We start from the raw sequence: 15,757 nt of genomic DNA, 5'->3' as shown, positions 1-15,757 counted from the left end.
AGAGGAGAACAGGAGAAGAGGAGAACAGAAGAAGAGGAGAAGAGGAGAACAGAAGAAGAGGAGAACAGAAGAACAGAAGAAGAGGAGAACAGAAGAGGAGAAGAGGAGAACAGGAGAACAGAAGAAGAGGAGAAGAGAAGAAGAGGAGAACAGGAGAAAAGGAGAACAGAAGAAGAGGAGAACTGAAGAAGAGGAGAACAGGAGAAAAGGAGAACAGAAGAAGAGGAGAACAGAAGAAGAGGAGAACAGGAGAAAAGGAGAACAGAAGAAGAGGAGAACAGAAGAAGAGGAGAACAGGAGAAAAGGAGAACTGAAGAAGAGGAGAACAGAAGAAGAGGAGAACAGGAGAAAAGGAGAACTGAAGAAGAGGAGAACAGAAGAAGAGGAGAACAGGAGAACAGGAGAAAAGGAGAACTGAAGAAAAAGAGAACAGAAGAAGAGGAGAACAGAAGAAGAGGAGAACAGGAGAAAAGGAGAACAGAAGAAGAGGAGAACAGAAGAAGAGGAGAACAGGAGAAAAGGAGAACAGAAGAAGAGAACAGAAGAAGAGGAGAACAGGAGAACTGAAGACGAGGAGAACAGAAGAAGAGGAGAACAGGAGAACAGAAGAAGAGGAGAACAGAAGAAGAGGAGAACAGGAGAACAGAAGAAGAGGAGAACAGGAGAACAGGAGAACTGAAGAAGAGGAGAACAGGAGAACAGAAGAAGAGGAGAACAGAAGAACAGGAGAACAGAAGAACAGGAGAACAGAAGAACAGAAGAAGAGGAGAACAGAAGAACAGGAGAACAGGAGAACTGAAGAAGAGGAGAAGAGAAGAAGAGGAGAACAGGAGAACAGAAGAAAAGAACAGAAGAACAGGAGAACAGAAGAAGAGGAGAACAGGAGAAGAGGAGAGCAGAAGAAGAGGAGAAGAGAACAGAAGAAGAGAACAGAAGAAGAAGAGAACAGAAGAAAAGGAGAACAGAAGAAGAGGAGAAGAGAAGAGAAGAAGAGGAAAACAGGAGAACAGGAGAAGAGGAGAACAGGAGAAGAGGAGAACAGAAGAAGAGGAGAAGAGAACAGAAGAAGAGGAGAACAGAAGAAGAGGAGAACAGAAGAAAAGGAGAACAGAAGAAGAGAAGAGGAGAACAGGAAAACAAGAAAACAGAAGAAGAGGAGAACAGGAGAACAGAAGAAGAGGAGAAGAGGAGAACAGAAGAAGAGGAGAACAGGAGAAGGGGAGAAAGGAGAACAGGAGAAGAGAACCAGAGAATAGGAGAAAAGGAGAACAGGAGAAGAGGAGAAAAGGAGAACAGGAGAAAAGGAGAACAGAAGAAGAGGAGAACAGAAGAAGGGGAGAATAGAAGAAGATGTGAACAGGAGAAAAGGAGAACAGGAGAAGAGGAGAACATGAGAAAAGGAGAACAGAAGAAGAGGACCACAGGAGAAGAGGAGAAGAGGAGAACAGGAGAACAGAAGAAGAGGAGAACAGGAGAACAGGAGAAGAGAACCAGAGAATAGGAGAAAAGGAGAACAGGAGAAGAGCAGAAAGGAGAACATGAGAAAGGGAGAAAGGAGAACAGGAGAAGAGAACCAGAGAATAGGAGAAAAGAAGAACAGGAGAAGAGGAGAACATGAGAAAAGGAGAACAGAAGAAGAGGAGAACAGAAGAAGAGGAGAATAGAAGAAGAGGAGAACAGGAGAAAAGGAGAACAGGAGAAGAGGAGAAGAGGAGAAAGGAGAACAGGAGATGAGAACCAGAGAATAGGAGAAAAGGATAACAGGAGAAGAGGAGAAAAGGAGAACATGAGAAAAGGAGAACAGAAGAAGAGGAGAACAGAAGAAGAGGAGAATAAAAGAAGAGGAGAACAGGAGAAGAGGAGAAAGGAGAACAGGAGAAGAGAACCAGAGAATAGGAGAAAAGGAGAACAGGAGAAGAGGAGAAAAGGAGAACATGAGAAAAGGAGAACAGAAGAAGAGGAGAACAGAAGAAGAGGAGAACAGGAGAAGAGGAGAACAGAATAAGAGGAGAAGAGGAGAACAGAAGAAGAGGACAACAGGAGAAGAGGAGAACAGGAGAACAGGAGAAGAGGAGAACAGAAGAAGAGAAGAGGAAAACAGAAGAAGAGGAGAACAGAAGAAGAGGAGAACAGGAGAAGAGGAGAGGAGAACATGAGAAGAGGAGAACAGGAGGAGAGGACAGCAGAAGAAGAGGAGAAGAGAACAGAAGAAGAGGAGAACAGAAGAAGAGGAGAACAGAAGAAAAGGAGAACAGAGGAAGAGGAGAAGAGAACAGAAGAAGAGGAGAACAGGAGAAGAGGAGAACAGGAGAAGAGGAGAACAGAAGAAGAGGAGAAGAGAACAGAAGAAGAGGAGAAAAGGAGAACAGAAGAAAAGGAGAACAGAAGAAGAGGAGAACAGGAGAACAGGAAAACAAGAGAACAGAAGAAGAGGAGAACAGGAGAACAGAAGAAGATGAGAAGAGGAGAACAGAAGAAGAGGAGAACAGGAGAACAGGAGAAGAGGAGAAAGGAGAACAGGAGAAGAGAACCAGAGAATAGGAGAAGAGGAGAAGAGGAGAAAAGGAGAACATGAGGAAAGGAGAACAGAAGAAGAGGAGGACAGAAGAAGAGGAGAACAGAAGAAGAGGAGAACATGAGAAAAGGAGAACAGAAGAAGAGGAGAACAGAAGAAGAGGAGAACAGGAGAAAATGAGAACAGGAGAAGAGGAGAAAAGGAGAACATGAGAAAAGGAGAACAGGAGAACAGAAGAAGAGGAGAACAGGAGAACAGAAGAAGACGAGAACAGAAGAGGAGAACAGGAGAAGAGAACCAGAGAATAGGAGAAAAGGAGAAAAGGAGAACAGGAGAAGAGGAGAAAAGGAGAACATAAGAAAAGGAGAACAGGAGAACAGAACAGAAGAAGAGGAGAAGAGGAGAAGCGGAGAAGAGAAGAACAGAAGAAGAGGAGAACAGGAGAACATAAGAAAAGGAGAACAGGAGAACAGAACAGAAGAAGAGGAGAAGAGGAGAACATAAGAAAAGGAGAACATGAGAACAGAACAGAAGAAGAGGAGAAGAGGAGAAGCGGAGTAGAGAAGAAGAGGAGAAGAGGAGAACAGGAGAAGAGGAGAAGCGGAGAACAGAAGAAGAGGAGAAGAGGAGAACAGAAGAAGAGGAGAAGCGGAGAACAGAAGAAGAGGAGAACAGAAGAAGAGAAGAAGAGGTGAAGAGGAGAACAGGAGAAGAGGAGAACAGAAGAAGAGGAGAAGAGGAGAACAGAAGAAGAGGAGAACAGGAGAAGAGGAGAACAGAAGAGGAGAAGAGGAGAACAGGAGAACAGAAGAAGATGAGAACAGGAGAACAGGAGAACATGAGAAGAGGAGAACAGAAGAAGAGGAGAACAGAAGAAGAGGAGAAGAGGAGAAAAGGAGAACAGAAGAAGAGGAGAACAGAAGAAGAGGAGAACAGGAGAAAAGGAGAACAGAAGAAGAGGAGAACTGAAGAAGAGGAGAACAGGAGAAAAGGAGAACAGAAGAAGAGGAGAACAGAAGAAGAGGAGAACAGGAGAAAAGGAGAACAGAAGAAGAGGAGAACAGAAGAAGAGGAGAACAGGAGAAAAGGAGAACTGAAGAAGAGGAGAACAGAAGAAGAGGAGAACAGGAGAAAAAGAGAACTGAAGAAGAGAACAGAAGAAGAGGAGAACAGGAGAACAGGAGAAAAGGAGAACTGAAGAAAAAGAGAACAGAAGAAGAGGAGAACAGAAGAAGAGGAGAACAGGAGAAAAGGAGAACAGAAGAAGAGGAGAACAGAAGAAGAGGAGAACAGGAGAAAAGGAGAACAGAAGAAGAGAACAGAAGAAGAGGAGAACAGGAGAACTGAAGACGAGGAGAACAGAAGAAGAGGAGAACAGGAGAACAGAAGAAGAGGAGAACAGGAGAAGAGGAGAGGAGAACATGAGAAGAGGAGAACAGGAGAAGAGGAGAGCAGAAGAAGAGGGGAAGAGAACAGAAGAAGAGGAGAACAGAAGAAGAGGAGAACAGAAGAAAAGGAGAACAGAGGAAGAGGAGAAGAGAACAGAAGAAGAGGAGAACAGGAGAAGAGGAGAACAGAAGAAGAGGAGAAGAGAACAGAAGAAGAGGAGAAGAGGAGAACAGAAGAAAAGGAGAACAGAAGAAGAGGAGAACAGGAGAACAGGAAAACAAGAGAACAGAAGAAGAGGAGAACAGGAGAACAGAAGAAGATGAGAAGAGGAGAACAGAAGAAGAGGAGAACAGGAGAACAGGAGAAGAGGAGAAAGGAGAACAGGAGAAGAGAACCAGAGAATAGGAGAAGAGGAGAAGAGGAGAAAAGGAGAACATGAGGAAAGGAGAACAGAAGAAGAGGAGGACAGAAGAAGAGGAGAACAGAAGAAGAGGAGAACATGAGAAAAGGAGAACAGAAGAAGAGGAGAACAGAAGAAGAGGAGAACAGGAGAAAATGAGAACAGGAGAAGAGGAGAAAAGGAGAACAGGAGAAAAGGAGAACAGGAGAACAGAAGAAGAGGAGAACAGGAGAACAGAAGAAGACGAGAACAGAAGAGGAGAACAGGAGAAGAGAACTAGAGAATAGGAGAAAAGGAGAAAAGGAGAACAGGAGAAGAGGAGAAAAGGAGAACATAAGAAAAGGAGAACAGGAGAACAGAACAGAAGAAGAGGAGAAGAGGAGAAGCGGAGAAGAGAAGAACAGAAGAACAGGAGAACAGGAGAACATAAGAAAAGGAGAACAGGAGAACAGAACAGAAGAAGAGGAGAAGAGGAGAACATAAGAAAAGGAGAACATGAGAACAGAACAGAAGAAGAGGAGAAGAGGAGAAGCGGAGTAGAGAAGAAGAGGAGAACAGGAGAAGAGGAGAAGCGGAGAACAGAAGAAGAGGAGAAGAGGAGAACAGAAGAAGAGGAGAAGCGGAGAACAGAAGAAGAGGAGAACAGAAGAAGAGAAGAAGAGGTGAAGAGGAGAACAGGAGAAGAGGAGAACAGAAGAAGAGGAGAAGAGGAGAACAGAAGAAGAGGAGAACAGAAGAACATAAGAAGAGGAGAACAGAAGAGGAGAAGAGGAGAACAGGAGAACAGAAGAAGAGGAGAACAGGAGAACAGGAGAACATGAGAAGAGGAGAACAGAAGAAGAGGAGAACAGAAGAAGAGGAGAAGAGGAGAAAAGGAGAACAGAAGAAGAGGAGAACAGAAGAAGAGGAGAACAGGAGAAAAGGAGAACAGAAGAAGAGGAGAACTGAAGAAGAGGAGAACAGGAGAAAAGGAGAACAGAAGAAGAGGAGAACAGAAGAAGAGGAGAACAGGAGAAAAGGAGAACAGAAGAAGAGGAGAACAGAAGAAGAGGAGAACAGGAGAAAAGGAGAACTGAAGAAGAGGAGAACAGAAGAAGAGGAGAACAAGAGAAAAGGAGAACTGAAGAAGAGGAGAACAGAAGAAGAGGAGAACAGGAGAACAGGAGAAAAGGAGAACTGAAGAAAAAGAGAACAGAAGAAGAGGAGAACAGAAGAAGAGGAGAACAGGAGAAAAGGAGAACAGAAGAAGAGGAGAACAGAAGAAGAGGAGAACAGGAGAAAAGGAGAACAGAAGAAGAGAACAGAAGAAGAGGAGAACAGGAGAACTGAAGACGAGGAGAACAGAAGAAGAGGAGAACAGGAGAACAGAAGAAGAGGAGAACAGAAGAAGAGGAGAACAGAAGAACAGAAGAAGAGGAGAACAGGAGAACAGGAGAACTGAAGAAGAGGAGAACAGGAGAACAGAAGAAGAGGAGAACAGAAGAACAGGAGAACAGAAGAACAGGAGAACAGAAGAACAGAAGAAGAGGAGAACAGAAGAACAGGAGAACAGGAGAACTGAAGAAGAGGAGAAGAGAAGAAGAGGAGAACAGGAGAACAGAAGAAAAGAACAGAAGAACAGGAGAACAGAAGAAGAGGAGAACAGGAGAAGAGGAGAGCAGAAGAAGAGGAGAAGAGAACAGAAGAAGAGAACAGAAGAAGAAGAGAACAGAAGAAAAGGAGAACAGAAGAAGAGGAGAAGAGAAGAGAAGAAGAGGAAAACAGGAGAACAGGAGAAGAGGAGAACAGGAGAAGAGGAGAACAGAAGAAGAGGAGAAGAGAACAGAAGAAGAGGAGAACAGAAGAAGAGGAGAACAGAAGAAGAGAAGAGGAGAACAGGAAAACAAGAAAACAGAAGAAGGGGAGAACAGGAGAACAGAAGAAGAGGAGAAGAGGAGAACAGAAGAAGAGGAGAACAGGAGAAGGGGAGAAAGGAGAACAGGAGAAGAGAACCAGAGAATAGGAGAAAAGGAGAACAGGAGAAGAGGAGAAAAGGAGAACAGGAGAAAAGGAGAACAGAAGAAGAGGAGAACAGAAGAAGGGGAGAATAGAAGAAGATGTGAACAGGAGAAAAGGAGAACAGGAGAAGAGGAGAACATGAGAAAAGGAGAACAGAAGAAGAGGACCACAGGAGAAGAGGAGAAGAGGAGAACAGGAGAACAGAAGAAGAGGAGAACAGGAGAACAGGAGAAGAGAACCAGAGAATAGGAGAAAAGGAGAACAGGAGAAGAGGAGAAAGGAGAACATGAGAAAGGGAGAAAGGAGAACAGGAGAAGAGAACCAGAGAATAGGAGAAAAGAAGAACAGGAGAAGAGGAGAACATGAGAAAAGGAGAACAGAAGAAGAGGAGAACAGAAGAAGAGGAGAATAGAAGAAGAGGAGAACAGGAGAAAAGGAGAACAGGAGAAGAGGAGAAGAGGAGAAAGGAGAACAGGAGATGAGAACCAGAGAATAGGAGAAAAGGATAACAGGAGAAGAGGAGAAAAGGAGAACTTGAGAAAAGGAGAACAGAAGAAGAGGAGAATAAAAGAAGAGGAGAACAGGAGAAGAGGAGAAAGGAGAACAGGAGAAGAGAACCAGAGAATAGGAGAAAAGGAGAACAGGAGAAGAGGAGAAAAGGAGAACATGAGAAAAGGAGAACAGAAGAAGAGGAGAACAGAAGAAGAGGAGAACAGGAGAAAAGGAGAACAGGAGAAGAGGAGAACAGAATAAGAGGAGAAGAGGAGAACAGAAGAAGAGGACAACAGGAGAAGAGGAGAAGAGGAGAACAGGAGAAGAGGAGAACAGAAGAAGAGAAGAGGAAAACAGAAGAAGAGGAGAACAGAAGAAGAGGAGAACAGGAGAAGAGGAGAGGAGAACATGAGAAGAGGAGAACAGGAGAAGAGGAGAGCAGAAGAAGAGGAGAAGAGAACAGAAGAAGAGGAGAACAGAAGAAGAGGAGAACAGAAGAAAAGGAGAACAGAGGAAGAAGAGAAGAGAACAGAAGAAGAGGAGAACAGGAGAAGAGGAGAACAGGAGAAGAGGAGAACAGAAGAAGAGGAGAAGAGAACAGAAGAAGAGGAGAAGAGGAGAACAGAAGAAAAGGAGAACAGAAGAAGAGGAGAACAGGAGAACAGGAAAACAAGAGAACAGAAGAAGAGGAGAACAGGAGAACAGAAGAAGATTAGAAGAGGAGAACAGAAGAAGAGGAGAACAGGAGAACAGGAGAAGAGGAGAAAGGAGAACAGGAGAAGAGAACCAGAGAATAGGAGAAGAGGAGAAGAGGAGAAAAGGAGATCATGAGGAAATGAGAACAGAAGAAGAGGAGGACAGAAGAAGAGGAGAACAGAAGAAGAGGAGAACATGAGAAAAGGAGAACAGAAGAAGAGGAGAACAGAAGAAGAGGAGAACAGGAGAAAATGAGAACAGGAGAAGAGGAGAAAAGGAGAACATGAGAAAAGGAGAACAGGAGAACAGAAGAAGAGGAGAACAGGAGAACAGAAGAAGACGAGAACAGAAGAGGAGAACAGGAGAAGAGAACCAGAGAATAGGAGAAAAGGAGAAAAGGAGAACAGGAGAAGAGGAGAAAAGGAGAACATGAGAAAGGGAAAAAGGAGGACAGGAGAAGAGAACCACATAATAGGAGAAAAGGAGCACAGGAGAAGAGGAGAAAAGGAGAACAGAAGAAGAGGAGAACAGAAGAAGAGGAGAACAGAAGAAGAGGAGAATAGAAGAAGAGGAGAACAGGAGAAGAGGAGAAGAGGAGAACAGGAGAAGAGGAGAAGAGGAGAAAGGAGAACAGGAGATGAGAACCAGAGAATAGGAGAAAAAGAGAACAGGAGAAGAGGAGAAAAGGAAAACATGAGAAAGGGAGAACAGAAGAAGAGGAGAACAGAAGAAGAGGAGAATAGAAGAAGAGGAGAACATGAGAAGGGGAGAACAGGAGAACAGGAGAAGAGGAGAGAGGAGAACAGGAGAAGAGAACCAGAGAATAGGAGAAAAGGAGAACAGGAGAACAGGAGAAAAGGAGATTATGAGAAAAGGAGAACAGAAGAAGAGGAGAGCAGAAGAAGAGAAGAATAGAAGAAGAGGAGAACAGGAGAAAAGGAGAACAGGAGAAGAGGAGAACAGAATAAGAGGAGAGGAGGAGAACAGAAGAAGAGGACAACAGGAGAAGAGGAGAACAGGAGAAGAGGAGAACAGAAGAAGAGAAGAGGAGAACAGAAGAAGAGGAGAACAGAAGAAGAGGAGAACAGGAGAAGAGGAGGAGAGGAGAACAGGAGAAGAGGAGAACAGGAGAAGAGGAGAGCAGAAGAAGAGGAGAAGAGAACAGAAGAAGAGGAGAAGAGAAGAAGAGGAGAACAGAGGAAGAGGAGAAGAGAACAGAAGAAGAGGAGAACAGGAGAACAGGAGAAGAGGAGAACAGGAGAAGAGGAGAGAGGAGAACAGGAGAAGAGAACCAGAGAATAGGAGAAAAGGAGAACAGGAGAACAGGAGAAAAGGAGATTATGAGAAAAGGAGAACAGAAGAAGAGGAGAGCAGAAGAAGAGGAGAACAGGAGAAAAGGAGAACAGGAGAAGAGGAGAACAGAATAAGAGGAGAGGAGGAGAACAGAAGAAGAGGACAACAGGAGAAGAGGAGAACAGGAGAAGAGGAGAACAGAAGAAGAGAAGAGGAGAACAGAAGAAGAGGAGAACAGAAGAAGAGGAGAACAGGAGAAGAGGAGGAGAGGAGAACAGGAGAAGAGGAGAACAGGAGAAGATGAGAGCAGAAGAAGAGGAGAAGAGAACAGAAGAAGAGGAGAACAGAAGAAGAGGAGAACAGAGGAAGAGGAGAAGAGAACAGAAGAAGAGGAGAACAGGAGAACAGGAGAAGAGGAGAACAGGAGAAGAGGAGAACAGAAGAAGAGGAGAACAGAACAGAAGAAGAGGAGAACAGAAGAAAAGGAGAACAGAAGAAGAGGAGAAGAGGAGAACAGGAAAACAAGAGAACAGAAGAAGAGGAGAACAGAAGAAGAGGAGAAGAGGAGAACAGAAGAAGAGGAGAACAGGAGAACCGGAGAAGAGGAGAACAGGAGAACAGGAGAAGAGGAGAACAGGAGAAGAGGAGAACAGAAGAAGAGGAGAACAGAACAGAAGAAGAGGAGAACAGAAGAAAAGGAGAACAGAAGAAGAGGAGAAGAGGAGAACAGGAAAACAAGAGAACAGAAGAAGAGGAGAACAGAAGAAGAGGAGAAGAGGAGAACAGAAGAAGAGGAGAACAGGAGAACCGGAGAAGAGGAGAACAGGAGAAAGGAGAACAGGAGAAGAGAACCAGAGAATAGGAGAAAAGGAGAAGAGGAGAAGAGGAGAAAAGGAGAACATGAGAAAAGGAGAACAGAAGAAGAGGAGAACAGAAGAAGAGGAGAATAGAAGAAGAGGAGAACAGGAGAAAAGGAGAACAGGAGAAGAGGAGAAAAGGAGAACATGAGAAAAGAGAACAGAAGAAGAGGAGAAGAGGAGAACAGGAGAAGAGGAGAACAGAAGAAGAGGAGGACAGAAGAAGAGGAAAACAGAAGAAGAGGAGAACGTGAGAAAAGGAGAACAGAAGAAGAGGAGAACAGAAGAAGAGGAGAACAGGACAAAAGGAGAACAGGAGAAAAGGAGAAAAGGAGAACATGAGAAAAGGAGAACAGGAGAACAGAAGAAGAGGAGAAGAGGAGAACAGGAGAAGAGGAGAACAGAAGAAGAGGAGGACAGGAGAACAGGAGAAGAGGAGAACAGGAGGAGAGGAGAACAGGAGAACAGAAGAAGAGGAGAGCAGGAGAAGAGGAGAACGGGAGAAGAGGAGAAGAGGAGAACAGAAGAAGATGAGAACAGAAGAAGAGGAGAACAGGAGAAGAGGAGAACAGGAGAAGAGGAGAACAGAAGAAGAGGAGAACAGGAGAAGAGGAGGAGAGGAGAACAGGAGAAGAGGAAAACAGAAGAAGAGGAGAACAGGAGGAGAGGAGAACAGGAGAACAGAAGAAGATGAGAACAGAAGAAGAGGAGAACAGGAGAAGAGAACAGAAGAAGAGGAGAAGAGGAGAACAGAACAGAAGAAGAGGAGAACAGAAGAAGAGGAGAAGAGGAGAACAGAAGAAGAGGAGAAGAGGAGAACAGAAGAAGATGAGAACAGAAGAAGAGGAGAACAGGAGAAGAGGAGAACAGAAGAAGAGGAGAACAGGAGAAGAGGAGAACAGGAGAAGAGGAGGAGAGGAGAACAGGAGAAGAGGAGAAAAGAAGAAGAGGAGAACAGGAGAAGAGGAGAACAGGAGGAGAGGAGAACAGGAGAACAGAAGAAGAGGAGAAGAGGAGAACAGAAGAAGAGGAGAACAGGAGAAGAGGAGAACAGAAGAAGAGGAGAAGAGGAGAACAGAAGAAGAGGAGAACAGAAGAAGAGGAGAACAGGAGAAGAGGAGGAGAGGAGAACAGGAGAAGAGGAGAACAGAAGAAGAGGAGAACAGGAGAACAGGAGAAGAGGAGGAGAGGAGAGGAGGAGAACAGGAGAAGAGGAGAACAGAAGAAGAGGAGAACAGGAGAAGAGGAGAACGGGAGAAGAGGAGAAGAGGAGAACAGGAGAAGAGGAGAACAGGAGAAGAGTAGAACAGAATAAGAGGAGAAGAGGAGAACAGAAGAAGAGGACAACAGGAGAAGAGGAGAACAGGAGAAGAGGAGAACAGGAGAACATGAGAAAAGGAGAACAGGAGAACAGAAGAAGAGGAGAACAGGAGAACAGAAGAAGACGAGAACAGAAGAGGAGAACAGGAGAAGAGAACCAGAGAATAGGAGAAAAGGAGAAAAGGAGAACAGGAGAAGAGGAGAAAAGGAGAACATGAGAAAGGGAAAAAGGAGGACAGGAGAAGAGAACCAGATAATAGGAGAAAAGGAGCACAGGAGAAGAGGAGAAAAGGAGAACAGAAGAAGAGGAGAACAGAAGAAGAGGAGAACAGAAGAAGAGGAGAATAGAAGAAGAGGAGAACAGGAGAAGAGGAGAAGAGGAGAACAGGAGAAGAGGAGAAGAGGAGAAAGGAGAACAGGAGATGAGAACCAGAGAATAGGAGAAAAAGAGAACAGGAGAAGAGGAGAAAAGGAAAACATGAGAAAGGGAGAACAGAAGAAGAGGAGAACAGAAGAAGAGGAGAATAGAAGAAGAGGAGAACAGGAGAAGGGGAGAACAGGAGAACAGGAGAGAGGAGAACAGGAGAAGAGAACCAGAGAATAGGAGAAAAGGAGAACAGGAGAACAGGAGAAAAGGAGATTATGAGAAAAGGAGAACAGAAGAAGAGAAGAATAGAAGAAGAGGAGAACAGGAGAAAAGGAGAACAGGAGAAGAGGAGAACAGAATAAGAGGAGAGGAGGAGAACAGAAGAAGAGGACAACAGGAGAAGAGGAGAACAGGAGAAGAGGAGAACAGAAGAAGAGAAGAGGAGAACAGAAGAAGAGGAGAACAGAAGAAGAGGAGAACAGGAGAAGAGGAGGAGAGGAGAACAGGAGAAGAGGAGAACAGGAGAAGAGGAGAGCAGAAGAAGAGGAGAAGAGAACAGAAGAAGAGGAGAACAGAAGAAGAGGAGAACAGAGGAAGAGGAGAAGAGAACAGAAGAAGAGGAGAACAGGAGAACAGGAGAAGAGGAGAACAGGAGAAGAGGAGAGAGGAGAACAGGAGAAGAGAACCAGAGAATAGGAGAAAAGGAGAACAGGAGAACAGGAGAAAAGGAGATTATGAGAAAAGGAGAACAGAAGAAGAGGAGAGCAGAAGAAGAGGAGAATAGAAGAAGAGGAGAACAGGAGAAAAGGAGAACAGGAGAAGAGGAGAACAGAATAAGAGGAGAGGAGGAGAACAGAAGAAGAGGACAACAGGAGAAGAGGAGAACAGGAGAAGAGGAGAACAGAAGAAGAGAAGAGGAGAACAGAAGAAGAGGAGAACAGAAGAAGAGGAGAACAGGAGAAGAGGAGGAGAGGAGAACAGGAGAAGAGGAGAACAGGAGAAGAGGAGAGCAGAAGAAGAGGAGAAGAGAACAGAAGAAGAGGAGAACAGAAGAAGAGGAGAACAGAGGAAGAGGAGAAGAGAACAGAAGAAGAGGAGAACAGGAGAACAGGAGAAGAGGAGAACAGGAGAAGAGGAGAACAGAAGAAGAGGAGAACAGAACAGAAGAAGAGGAGAACAGAAGAAAAGGAGAACAGAAGAAGAGGAGAAGAGGAGAACAGGAAAACAAGAGAACAGAAGAAGAGGAGAACAGGAGAACAGAAGAAGAGGAGAAGAGGAGAACAGAAGAAGAGGAGAACAGGAGAACCGGAGAAGAGGAGAACAGGAGAAAGGAGAACAGGAGAAGAGAACCAGAGAATAGGAGAAAAGGAGAAGAGGAGAAGAGGAGAAGAGGAGAAAAGGAGAACATGAGAAAAGGAGAACAGAAGAAGAGGAGAACAGAAGAAGAGGAGAATAGAAGAAGAGGAGAACAGGAGAAAAGGAGAACAGGAGAAGAGGAGAAAAGGAGAACATGAGAAAAGAGAACAGAAGAAGAGGAGAAGAGGAGAACAGGAGAAGAGGAGAACAGAAGAAGAGGAGGACAGAAGAAGAGGAAAACAGAAGAAGAGGAGAACGTGAGAAAAGGAGAACAGAAGAAGAGGAGAACAGAAGAAGAGGAGAACAGGACAAAAGGAGAACAGGAGAAGAGGAGAAAAGGAGAACATGAGAAAAGGAGAACAGGAGAACAGAAGAAGAGGAGAAGAGGAGAACAGGAGAAGAGGAGAACAGAAGAATAGGAGGACAGGAGAACAGGAGAAGAGGAGAACAGGAGGAGAGGAGAACAGGAGAACAGAAGAAGAGGAGAGCAGGAGAAGAGGAGAACGGGAGAAGAGGAGAAGAGGAGAACAGAAGAAGATGAGAACAGAAGAAGAGGAGAACAGGAGAAGAGGAGAACAGGAGAAGAGGAGAACAGAAGAAGAGGAGAACAGGAGAAGAGGAGGAGAGGAGAACAGGAGAAGAGGAAAACAGAAGAAGAGGAGAACAGGAGGAGAGGAGAACAGGAGAACAGAAGAAGATGAGAACAGAAGAAGAGGAGAACAGGAGAAGAGAACAGAAGAAGAGGAGAAGAGGAGAACAGAACAGAAGAAGAGGAGAACAGAAGAAGAGGAGAAGAGGAGAACAGAAGAAGAGGAGAAGAGGAGAACAGAAGAAGATGAGAACAGAAGAAGAGGAGAACAGGAGAAGAGGAGAACAGAAGAAGAGGAGAACAGGAGAAGAGGAGAACAGGAGAAGAGGAGGAGAGGAGAACAGGAGAAGAGGAGAAAAGAAGAAGAGGAGAACAGGAGAAGAGGAGAACAGGAGGAGAGGAGAACAGGAGAACAGAAGAAGAGGAGAAGAGGAGAACAGAAGAAGAGGAGAACAGAAGAAGAGGAGAACAGGAGAAGAGGAGAACAGAAGAAGAGGAGAAGAGGAGAACAGAAGAAGAGGAGAACAGAAGAAGAGGAGAACAGGAGAAGAGGAGGAGAGGAGAACAGGAGAAGAGGAGAACAGAAGAAGAGGAGAACAGGAGAACAGGAGAAGAGGAGGAGAGGAGAGGAGGAGAACAGGAGAAGAGGAGAACAGAAGAAGAGGAGAACAGGAGAAGAGGAGAACGGGAGAAGAGGAGAAGAGGAGAACAGGAGAAGAGGAGAACAGAAGAAGAGGAGAAGAGGAGAACAGGAGAAGAGTAGAACAGAATAAGAGGAGAAGAGGAGAACAGAAGAAGAGGACAACAGGAGAAGAGGAGAACAGGAGAAGAGGAGAACAGAAGAAGAGAAGAGGAGAACAGAAGAAGAGGAGAACAGAAGAAGAGGAGGAGAGGAGAACAGAAGAAGAGGAGGAGAGGAGAAGAAGAGGAGAGGAGAGCAGGAGAAGAGGAGAACAGGAAGAGAGGAGAAGAGGAGAAGAGGAGAACAGAAGAAGAGGACAACAGGAGAAGAGGAGAACAGGAGAACAGAAGAAGAGAAGAGGAGAACAGAAGAAGAGGAGAACAGAAGAAGAGGAGAACAGGAGAAGAGGAGGAGAGGAGAACAGGAGAAGAGGAGAACAGGAGAAGAGGAGAACGGAAGAAGAGGAGAACAGGAGAAGAGGAGGAGAGGAGAACAGGAGAAGAGGAGAACAGGAGAACAGAAGAAGAGGAGAAGAGGAGAACAGAATAAGAGGAGAAGAGGAGAACAGAAGAAGAGGACAACAGGAGAACAGGAGAACAGGAGAACAGGAGAAGAGGAGAACAGAAGAAGAGAAGAGGAGAAGAGGAGAACAGAAGAAGAGGAGAACAGAAGAAGAGGAGAACAGGAGAAGAGGAGGAGAGGAGAACAGGAGAAGAGGAGAACAGGAGAAGAGGAGAACGGAAGAAGAGGAGAAGAGGAGAACAGGAAAACAGAAGAAGAGGAGAAGAGGAGAACAGAATAAGAGGAGAAGAGGAGAACAGAAGAAGAGGACAACAGGAGAAGAGGAGAAGAGGAGAACAGGAGAACAGGAGAAGAGGAGAACAGAAGAAGAGAAGAGGATAACAGAAGAAGAGGAGAACAGAAGAAGAGGAGAACAGGAGAAGAGGAGGAGAGGAAAACAGGAGAAGAGGAGAAAAGAAGAAGAGGAGAACAGGAGAAGAGGAGAAGAGGAGGAGAGGAGAGCAGGAGAAGAGGAGAACAGGAGAACAGAAGAAGAGGAGAACAGAAGAAGAGGAGAAGAGGAGAACAGAAGAAGAGGAGAACAGAAGAAGAGGAGAACAGGAGAACAGGAGAACAGGAGAACAGGAGAAGAGGAGAACAGAATAAGAGGAGAAGAGGAGAACAGAAGAAGAGGACAACAGGAGAAGAGGAGAACAGGAGAAGAGGAGGAGAGGAGAACAGGAGAAGAGGTGAACAGAATAAGAGGAGAACAGGAGAAGAGGAGAACAGGAGAAGAGGAGAACAGAATAAGAGGAGAAGAGGAGAACAGAAGAAGAGGACAACAGGAGAACAGGAGAACAGAAGAAGAGAAGAAGAGGAGAAGAGGAGAACAGGAGAAGAGGAGAACAGAATAAGAGGAGAAGAGGAGAACAGAATAAGAGGAGAAGAGGAGAACAGAAGAAGAGGACAACAGGAGAAGAGGAGAACAGGAGAAGAGGAGAAGAGGACAACAGGAGAAGAGGAGAACAGAATAAGAGGAGAAGAGGAGAACAGAAGAAGAGGACAACAGGAGAAGAGGACTACAGGAGAAGAGGACAACAGGAGAAGAGGAGGAGAGGAGAGCAGGAGAAGATGAGAACAGGAGAAGAGGAGAACAGAAGAAGAGAAGAGGAGAAAAGAAGAAGAGGAGAACAGAAGAAGAGGAGAACAGAAGAACAGAAGAAGAGGAGAACAGAAGAAGAGGAGAACAGGAGAACAGGAGAAGAGGAGAACAGAAGAAGAGGAGAACAGGAGAAGAGGAGA

The 15,757-nt window shown here is 45.2% G+C and overlaps 1 protein-coding gene across 1 annotated transcript in view; it reads right to left on the bottom strand.

Moving 5' to 3' along the window:
• The window catches only part of klhdc3 (kelch domain containing 3), a 69,461-nt gene that overhangs the window by 37,383 nt on the left and 16,321 nt on the right, over positions 1-15,757 (bottom strand). The window lies entirely within an intron of this gene.

This window comes from Siphateles boraxobius, unplaced genomic scaffold (assembly GCF_051911475.1).
Source record: "Siphateles boraxobius isolate OS27281-9 unplaced genomic scaffold, OSU_SipBor_1 249, whole genome shotgun sequence".
Classification (NCBI taxonomy): Eukaryota; Metazoa; Chordata; class Actinopteri; order Cypriniformes; family Leuciscidae; genus Siphateles; species Siphateles boraxobius.
This window is presented reverse-complemented; position numbering and strand designations above follow the sequence as displayed.